The sequence below is a fragment of the Triticum dicoccoides genome, chromosome 1A, assembly GCF_002162155.2.
Source record: "Triticum dicoccoides isolate Atlit2015 ecotype Zavitan chromosome 1A, WEW_v2.0, whole genome shotgun sequence".
Lineage (NCBI taxonomy): Eukaryota > Viridiplantae > Streptophyta > Magnoliopsida > Poales > Poaceae > Triticum > Triticum dicoccoides.
Genome location: NC_041380.1, coordinates 598,937,502 through 598,946,368, shown reverse-complemented (window position 1 = coordinate 598,946,368; position 8,867 = coordinate 598,937,502). Strand labels below are relative to the sequence as shown.

General features: G+C 44.0%; 1 non-coding gene and 1 pseudogene across 1 annotated transcript; both read left to right on the top strand.

The window, feature by feature from the left end:
- The first annotated feature begins 7,413 nt into the window (after window positions 1-7,413).
- On the top strand, window positions 7,414-7,486 carry TRNAV-UAC. Its single transcript has one exon. It is a non-coding gene; the product is annotated as a tRNA-Val (tRNA).
- A 1,244-nt stretch (window positions 7,487-8,730) lies between these two features.
- LOC119356875 overlaps window positions 8,731-8,867 on the top strand; it is a 2,072-nt pseudogene continuing 1,935 nt past the window's right edge.

The following is an 8,867-nucleotide window of genomic DNA, read 5'->3' as shown; positions in this document are numbered from 1 at the left end:
CATGCCAAAGGGGAAGATCTCGCTCAGCCAAGTGCACAACCTGAGTAAGTACACTTATTGAGGAGTGATAGGGCAGCAGAGTTTGAGGCAAAAAAAAGATTTGGGTGGCTATGGGTGATATGGGGAATCTAACAATTAATTGACAATGATTTCACCGTGATGTGCATTGGTAGCTTCAAGACGAAGGCATTTTCCATATGTAAGCCACAATTTAAGTATCTTATTCTTCTGAACCAGGAAAAGCGTTCTGGTAAGGAGGATGAAAGAAGAGTACGAAAAAGGAAGTCCAAAGTCGTAGTCTTTAACAAGGCTTTCCTTCATCAGCGTAAATATCTAAAGTAGAGGCTTTGGTATAAACATAAATCCCATAATAGAGGGATCGATCATCACATTCTGCTTTGTTAAGAAAGAAGGATAACCTAGATAGATAAAGGTGGAATGGACTACGTGCAATCCCATCCATGGAAATATTTTATTTACTGTAGAAATATGTATGATGTGCTGCTAGGAAATCCGCCATCGCTTGCCCTCTAATGGCCTTCTGCGGCGCATACACAATGTCGAACTCAGTAAGGATGATGGCCCCATCTTGCCAATCTTCCTGTAAGCATTGGTCTTGTCATGAGATATTTAAGTGGGTGAACTTTGGAGATGAGGGTGACCCGATGTGCTATCATGTAGTGTCGTAGCTTCTTGACAGCGAACACCAGTGCAAGGCAATGTTTTTCGATAGGAGAGTACGCATGTTCAGCTCCTACGAGCACACGACTGAGGTAATAGAGGGCATTCTCTTTCCCGTTTTCATTTTCTTGTTCCAATAGAGCCCCAAGAGATTCATCCAAGGCCGTGGTGTAGCGTATAAGCTCCTTCCCTGGTATCGGCGCAGCCAGGACTGGCGGACTGAGGAGATAGCTTTTGATGCCATCTAGGGCTTGTTGGCAGTTTTCATCCCAAAAGAATGGAATGTCTTTTTTGGTTTTTCTTGTAAAAGGTTGGATTCTTCCTGCAAAATTGGCTATGAATCGCCTGATGTATGCCAGGCGCCCTTGAAGCGAACGCAGCTCCTTAAGGTTTTGAGGAGGAGGCATTTCGAGTATGGCCTTGATTTTACTCGGGTCGATTTCTATTCCCCGATGTCGAATGACAAACCCTAGGAATTTGCCTGACGAGACCATGAAGGCGCACTTCAACGGGTTTAACTTGAGTGCATGTTGCCTTAGGCGGTCGAATACGATTCTGAGATGTTGAAGATGTTCTTCATAGGATACCGCCTTTACAACGAGATCATCTACATAGCACTCGACAATCTTATGTATTATCTCATCGAAGATCTTAGTCATGGCGCGTTGATATGTAGCACCGGCGTTTTTGAGACCTTTGGGCATAACCTTGTAACAATATATGCCTATTGGAGTGCGAAAGGCTGTGCTTTATCAAGGCAAGCTTCTCTTTCTTTCGCCAATGAAGTTCATATAAGTGTATAGAAAGCCTTCTTTTCACAACCATGCACAAACCAAAGTGCTGCTGAAACGTGAAATCCATGCACCAACAAGTTCCAGTTCATAAGCAATGAAAAAGCAGAGTATATGGGAGGATAGTGGCTAAACTGTTCACTTGAGGAGAGTGGGAAGTGACTAGTCCGATAGGAGAAGAGCGGAAGTGCGATCTTTCGATCCAATCTACGTCGACTAAAATCCATGTCTCATGGCACGAGGGCCATTGCGAGTTGATGTTGTTGCTTTACCGTCACAGTCTGTCCTCAAGAGAGGCATCCATTCCTGGCTAGACAAAGTTCCTATTAGTTCTCTTATAGGAAGCTAGTATACCTGAATGGCCTCCGGTAGCTGTCCCATGCAGTTCTTGCGCTATCCTGGCTCTTGCATTTCCAGCGGTCCCCACATAAAGCCTCCCTTTTTTCCTTAATACCCCTTCCTCCTCTTCCCAACCATCTTGTCCTCCTCTCGCTTCACTAATGCTCTTCTTAACTTCTTCAGCTAATTTTGATCCTTCGTAGCTTTGTTTCACTTCTCCTATCCAATCCGGCAACAACTTGCTCACAAGGGTGCAACCACTGAATTTGTAACGACACAATGATTTGAAAAACAATCAAAAGATATGTAAAGAACACAGACAGTAAAGGTAGAAGATCATTTCCGGGTAGATAGGAGAGCTATTAAAATCCACAAACATGAATCAGAGTTTCGACTGGGTTCTCCAGATTTAACCAAAAGAAGACTTTTCTACAAATAAGAGAATTTCTCATTTTTTTGTTTATACCGAGCCAAAACATAGAATTTCCATTGAAGAAGGAAGTAAGGATGCTAGCCGGAGAATCAAGAAATAAATACTTCCCATTCCGATTCTTTTTTAGTTCCCAAGATAGAATTTCTTTGTTTTTGGCAAGAGCGGTGGGTGACAACGTGCAAGACTAGATAGGTTTGGCTTTGATCTGATCAATAGGAATAGGAGGAAGCGTTGGAGAGGTACCAAATGACTGAAGAGGGGAACCCATCTGACCACATGTAGAGCCAGCCCATAAGTAAATTCAAGAGAATTTCTTCATCTTCCAAAGTATGTGAGTGAGGTAAAAATTCCATGGATCGATCTCATCACTCACATCCAACAACTAGTGAAAGATGTAATGATGAAGCTATAGGAGAAGAAAAAGCGTTGGTTTTGATTGGTAATCTTGAGTTGTCATCTTTTGAAAGAGAGTAACTTGCTGGATGGAGAGCAGCTAGGAGAATAAAGTTCATCTTTACCCCATCTTTCATTCCAACTCTATTTTCTTGTGTGCGATCCTTCTTTCTGGTTTGGAATCCAAGAAGCTCAATGGGCTAGTTTCAAGTTCGATCAGACACGAAATCTGGTATAGCCACCAGCCTAGATAGAACGGGCGGGGGAAGAAAAACTAGGAGCGAGCCACATTCAAGAGGGTTGTCAAAGGCCCTCTCAATAGAGCTATTTTGTCATTGAATCGATGGAGGGAAGACTCCTTCGGTAGGTGCCCCCGACTCTTCCAGTTTCTGGGTGGGATCTTATGGCTTAATCTCTGATTGCGCAGGATTCATCTTTGTTTGGTAACCTCAGACCCTGAACCAGGAGTTGGAAGCGCCTTTGCCAGACTTTCCAATTGAACACGATGCGGGCGATGCAACTCGGCAAGGAGAAGGCTGAACCCTGGTGCTACACTACAGCAGAAGCTTTGGAAGTTTACCATGGCTTGATGTTCTAGTTGCCATGCTAAAGCCGTTGATAGCTACTTCGCTTGACGAGCTAAGTAGAAAGACTTTGTGGATTCATCCACAACTGATGGTGCTTTAGGTTGATCTGATCCCTAGAAGGAAGAGTTTTGGGCTTAAGGCATAATTGCTCTATTGCGGCTACCCTGGCTATGTCATCCGATGCTGTTCACAAAGCGGCTCTTACTATAGACCCGGCTATCTCCGAGTTGAAATCGAACCCAGCCCCGGGTTTCCGTCCATCAATCCAGAGCTCAAGACAACCGCGATACTTAAATCGCTCAAATAGCCACCTTAGACGGACACAGCCATTAGAAGAAGAAACTGAAACTCGATGGAGTACCCTAAACCAGAGATCCTCGACAAAGAAAGTCTCGATTCGAGGAACGAAATATCAATAGAGGAACGAAAACCGCAGGGTATGAAATTTGGGTAGGGTTGGCAGGGAAAGTCCAACTGAAACTTTCTTTGATTACCTTTTTTCTCCAACTGGCTCAGAGATTGCATTTGCCCTTAACCGGTAACCTCCTTTGAATCCTTCGTTTAGACCCTCTCTATTGGTATTGGCATTGGCTCGAGAGCAAGGACCTTATTTGATCGCTTAGAACTTGATGGAGGGAAACTCACTCGCTCGAGATATGCTTAAGCTAGCTCAGGAAGAGTACTAATTTTATATGCCTTAAAGAGGGGATTCAAAGAGTAGCCTTTTACTAGGGCTTAAGTGACTCGTTTCATATTGCTTACTATGGTCTGGACAGTGAGGAAGGTGAGTTGGAAGATATACCTAATGTCAAATGAGACTTTCTCCTCACCAAATTGAAGCGTGAGCTTAGCATCTTTCACATCGATGACAGCCCCTGCAGTAGCTAGAAAAGGTCTCCCCAAAAAAATATAGGAAAGCTCTTATCCTACATCTCCAAGACAACAAAATCAACTGGAAATGCGAAGTTACCAACTATCGCAGGGATATCACCCAAAATGTCTGCCGGATCCTGATCAGCAAGGTGGAGAGTGATGCTAGTCGACCGTACATCACCCAATGGTAGTGGCTCGTAGACAGTGAAGGGAATCACAGTAGACCCAAGACCACATAAAGCATGGAAAGTTTGACTTCCTATCAAGCATGGAATACTGAAACTGGCAGGCTCATCTAAGTTGAGAGGTAGCTTATTTGAACGAGTGCACTACATTCCTTAGTAAGAGTAACCAGTTATGGCTCGTTAATGTTTCGCTTCTTTGCGAGCTGGTCCTTAAAGAACTTTGTATACATCGGCACCTGTAAGACACCATCAAGGATGGGGGTGGTAATCTGCATATCTGTCATCATATCCAGAAACTTTGCAATCTGCTTGTCTTCAGTTGACTTCACAAACCGTTCTGGAAATGGCAGCTTCGGGTTGACAGGTGAAGCAGATTGATGATGGATCATTAGGAGCAATAGCTGCTGGTGTAGAAGAACTAGGCTGTGCAGCAGAAGTAGTGGACTGTTGAGGTCCCTGCGGAGAAGGTATTGGGCCGGCTAGGGTAGAAGGCAGGTGGTACATACAACGCTGGCATTGGGGAAGAGGATCGGTTGTAGTCTTACCACTCCGACTAGTAAAGGCTCCACGTGGGTGAACTTCAGGTTGAGGTGGAAGTCTCCCTTGTAGATGGTTGTGAGGCTACCATACGAGTGGTCAATGTTTGCATAGAAGAATCCTTACACCCAATATTGTCACTCCTTTTAGAATACCTGTCTACACCTACATCAGCAAGATGTAGTTTTATTAAGTCGGCTTCCATTCCTTATTCGGAAGGCGTTGGATACTTGATATACGCTATGCTATGTACTCGGCCCACCATTGCGCATGCTGTTTTAGGAAGCATATTTTGATCCTTATTCAGGGAAAGCTCATATCCATCAAAAACCAATCGAAGTCCAGCTTTATCCCGAGCATCCGTTGTTTGCCCCGATTGAAGATCCGACACGACACCCTCTCTTCCATCTCCGGCTTCCTAACCAGATCCGTTTACCCCTGCTTGAAAAAGTGTTTCCATTCGTAGTTCGGGGTTTCCTAGTCCCAGGTTTATTCGTAACCGGCTCCCTATCCAGGTCTTCCTCCTCAACAGCTATCTTTGTTTGACGGTGTTCGTTGCCAATGCAATAGTAATATATGCTTGCTTTCTTCCTGTTCGCATATCCATATCGAAAACTCTTCTTTCGTAGGCACATTTACTTCAATTCAACTACTTCATTGATTCATCAATTTGAGGAAATTCAAAAATACCTTGCTCGCCTTCGCAACTGCCTTCTTTTCTGTGCCTTCCTAGTTTGCCAACCCTATGTTTGATTGCGAGTTCCGGCGGGGTGAGAACCTGGACGGACAAGGGGTTCCTTTTCGATTTCCATTTTAGAGCTTCTCTCTAGTTCGAATATATAGAACTTCCTTCTTAGAAATGGAATACCTTCACCTTAGAAGGGTGTTCTTCCTACTAGTGAAACCAGATCTGCCTTTTTCGGCTAAGCCGATTCCAATGATCGAACGGACAATACTTGCTTAAACCTAGCACCCTGTTGCCTTGCTTTTCCTCCAGTCGTACCTGCCTCGCCGCTCGTGATACCCAGGAAGGGCATCCCTCACTTCCCAGATCGTCTCGCACTTCTTTTGTCACTGGCACACACGCTCTCGTGGGTCTATCACTGAGAAATCCCTTTTCGCCGGGCGGTGCGGTAAGTAAGACTAGTCGATGGACAACTGCTGACTGAATAGGAAGAAGATGCATTTTCCTAGGCTCTTTCTACTTTGCTCATTGGGTATAGCCGTCAGTGATCCACAGATACGGCGCTTTTGGATTCCTAAAGGGATAGGATAGTTCTTTCTGGACTTTAGAGGTCTCCCCTTTAACCTAGTACTCTTAGGAAGGCCGGGTTAACCTTCTACTAGAACTGTTCTATCTACGAAATTGGAAAGTAGGGTCAACTTGCCATAATATATAGCCCAACTTGATCCGTCTTAGAGTAGCCGCCTATGGAACCGCCCCCGAGTCAACAATGCACCCGATCGCGAGCCTTATATGAGTTTCATAGTCAGCCTGCTCTTTCAAGAACGTGCCTTCTAAACTCGTTGTTCCGCTTGCAGATTGGAGTTTCCTACTGACTATCCGGGTTCTTGATACCGCCGGCCGGGAATAAGTACCTATCCCTTACGGGAATCGAACCCGTGTCTTCGACATGAAAAGACGATGCCCTAACCTCTGGACGAAAGGGACCAAAAAGCTATTTTTCATATACTTAAGAGAAGAGAAGTGGTTCCTTTTCTTTCTATACGAAATACTTGATGCACTTATTGAATGGAAACTTGAATTGAGAGAAAAGGTGTGCTACGCTTCTTCATTCTCGTAACTCAATCAATATCAAGAACATAAAGAGTTTGTATAGAGATGGATTTCTCTTCAGTTCCAAGACTTTTTTTTGAATGGCTCGTGTTGCGCTAGTGACACGAGGGTAAAACGCTCGAGTTGGCTTGCTGACTCGAGGAGGGAAAGGCTCCATTTGCTTTAGTGAATGGAGGAAGAAACAACCATAGTAACTATCTATGAAATTGATTGATGGATATGAGAGTGGTGCAAGACCGGGACAGAGGAACCATAGGAATGTTATGTCAGGTTCCTTGCTCACTTCTCAAGCCCAATATCATTCCTCCAACTCGGACTTTCATGCTAGAATTAAGAACCCCCCTAAACAATGACAGCGTACCGAGCGGGCCCTACGTCTATCGGGGAGCTCAAATCCTCACTAGAGTGAGGCACGTCTCGATCAATACATCTCGAATCTAAAGATAGAATGTTATTGTTATGCTGTCCCCACTCTGGAGTATGATTGACCATATCATCCAGCGAGTGGTCTTAAGCGCTCAGTGCATCCATACTGAACTCGAATGTGCGCGCTTCGGAAGAGAAAGTAATGCGAACTACTAACTGTTATGCCGGCTTGGCCCGATCAAGACTTCTATCCCTCAGAAACTGTCTCGCGTCTTATCCGTGTGCGCGGTTGAGGAAATTGGACTTCGTATTCTTCCTGGGTCTGGCTCGGCTGGAATCTACAAACAATCAATCTTAGCAGCAGAGAGGTTAGGAACGTAATAATAACGATTACCTACAATTAAGATGTTAATTATAAATAGACATAACAGCTGCTGTGGTGTAGTGGTTATCACGTCAGTCTTACACACTGAAGGTCTCCAGTTCGATCCTGGGCAGCAGCATTTTTATTTCTTTTTCCTCTTTTTTGGCCCCAGTCATCTGGCATTTTATGATAATATAGCAGGACAAAATGTTAACAGTTCTTTTCTCTCCCTACAGCAAAAAACCATCATGTTCTTCATGAAGAAAATAAAGCCCCATGGAAACACCACACAGCCACCGTTATTCTCATGGCAACTACAGCAAAAACCATCATGTTCCTCAGGAGAGCATGACAAAGATCCGAAGATGTGTTCTCGCAAAATAACTAAATCAGAATACACAAGCCTTAGGCGTCCCCGGCCCCACTAGCTTCAGTGTGATCCGATCCTCTGTCTCTTCGGCGCCATCTTGACCGTGGAATCTCAGGCATTCTCCTTTCCGTCCATTGCGCTGGTACCTGCTTGATCAGTACTGAGGGTCTGGGGTTCAATCCTGGGCGGCAGCATTATTTTCTTTTACCATGTTTCATTTTTTGCTTGGCATTACAATCAGATGGCCATTGTTCTGCATGTCAATGATACATAGGAGGGGCAGATGATCAGATATTTTTTTCTCTTTGTTAACAAACTGATTTTAGTGCGAATCATGTTACTCAGATAGTGGGAATTACAAACTGCAGATACACATACTAAATTAGTCAATTGTACTCCCTCCGTTCCTAAATATAAGCCTTTTTAGAGATTCCAATGCAGACTATATAAGGAGCTAAATGAGTGAATCTACACTCTAAAATACGTCTATAAACATCCGTATGTAGTCCGTATTGAAATCTCTAAAAGTCTTGTATTTAGAAACGGAGGGGGGACTACTTGATTAATAGCTAGCCATTCACTCCACTGACTCTAGCATGAGTGCATGACAGAGTAATAAAACTTGACTGAAGCACTAGGGAAAAGAAAATGTCTCTTTAGATCATTTTTTTCTTTTCCTTTTTGACTCCACCAACGCTAGTGACACAGAAATAATAACACTGGATGGGAGCGGTGCGAAGAAATCGTCTTTTGGATCCTCTTTTCTCATTCTTGACCCGACAGATCCTCTTTCCTCCATGTAAATGTGGCCAACCCTGCCAAGTGTTGAATGCTTTCATTTTGTTCTTCTTTCCAACATCGATTTGGTTTGACCGCGATATGTTACCATGCTGAAAAATTCAACTTGTTCAGGCCACTTTGTCTTGACTGTGATAAAACATCTCTTTTCATATCACATCGCTCCTCTAACAATGAAGTTCAGCAATGAAACACATTTCAGATCCAAATCCGCCATGCTTGAACTTGCATTCTTGGTGCTCCTGCCCATAGATACTAGAACAGGGTGGCCCAAGCCAGATACATGGAGGACGCATGATTGAGGAGGATGCATCCCTTTGTAGCCTGAGAATATTTGAATAAATATAACATG